The 1,325-nt window shown below is 26.6% G+C and overlaps 1 protein-coding gene across 3 annotated transcripts in view; it reads right to left on the minus strand.

Moving 5' to 3' along the window:
* Window positions 1-1,325, minus strand: part of LOC116853303 (laminin subunit alpha) — a 76,449-nt gene that overhangs the window by 47,124 nt on the left and 28,000 nt on the right. The window lies entirely within an intron of this gene.

A 1,325-nucleotide genomic window follows, 5' to 3' on the forward strand; every position in this document is an offset into this window, starting at 1 on the left:
CTTACTTCCCAACCCTGATAATATCATAGTAATATTTCCGTAATATTTTTGCGATATTACAATATTACGGAAATATTACTGTGATATAATGTAATACCTTTATAGAAATATCATACTAAGAATCATTGATAATTACTTATTATTCAGTATTTTTAATACTGAAAATAAGTAATTATCAATGATTCTTAGTATGATATTTCTATAAGAGTATTACGTGCTATGTGGATAAATATCCCACACAGCACGTAATATTGCAGAAATATTGCAGTGATATTGCAATATAGTGGTAATATTACATATCACAGTGAAATATTACAGAAATATTACTGAAATATTGCACCTTTACATATGTCATTGAAATATTACAGAAATATTACTGCAGTATTACATACTTATATCATAGAAATATTACACATTTATATCATTGAAATATTACACTTATATATTTGCAATATTATAGTTAAATTATAGCAATATATCATATTCTAAATAGAATGGTGACATCAATTGACCTATCAATTTCTTTGACATTATAGACATCATTAAAACGTTATTAAGGCGTCATTTGAAGTCACCTTCCCTTACAGAAATAGTATTTTTTAAAAGTTTCTTTTAAAATTTAGTATTTCGATTTGTTTAATTTGGATTTTCTTGGATTTTTTAATTTTTTTTTTGTTTGGTTTAATCATTATAACATTTTGTTAAAAATCTAAAAATAATTATCACTGGTTCACTATATTACATCAATATTTATCAAATGTTGTTGCATTGCTTCAATATTTATCAGCAAATTATCCAACAAACACTAAATAAAAATTATATAACTATTATTTGATGTTTGCTAAGTATATTATAATGTACTGTGAACACTATAAGAATACATTATATAAGCATGAATTGTAAGAACATCGTTGGAGTCATCAGAGTCACCGCGTGCGCGCTTGATCGTCAGATTAAGCAACAGTTTAATGCGGTCAGAGGACATGGCTGGGTGGTGACCAGTGATATACTGCTTGGGATCGAAATTATCGCTGGAGGATTTCACGAAAGTTTGGATTTGACAACCTTCGATACGTAGTAGTTTATGAAACATCCCTTATAGAAATATCATACTAAGAATCATTGATTAATTACTTATTTTCAGTATTAAAAGTATAGTATCTAGTGATATTCTGTGATTCAAATACAGCTTTTAGTACTCAAGTATTTCAATATTTAATGTTACAAATCCTACCTTATGATTGATTTCAATACTTAAATATTAATATGTAATACTTCGTCCAGTGATAAAATACTTACGCAGAACATTGTCAATATTTAAATAC

Source organism: Odontomachus brunneus, unplaced genomic scaffold (assembly GCF_010583005.1).
Source record: "Odontomachus brunneus isolate Ranch 3 - 2012 unplaced genomic scaffold, Obru_v1 Obru_scaffold_303, whole genome shotgun sequence".
Lineage (NCBI taxonomy): Eukaryota > Metazoa > Arthropoda > Insecta > Hymenoptera > Formicidae > Odontomachus > Odontomachus brunneus.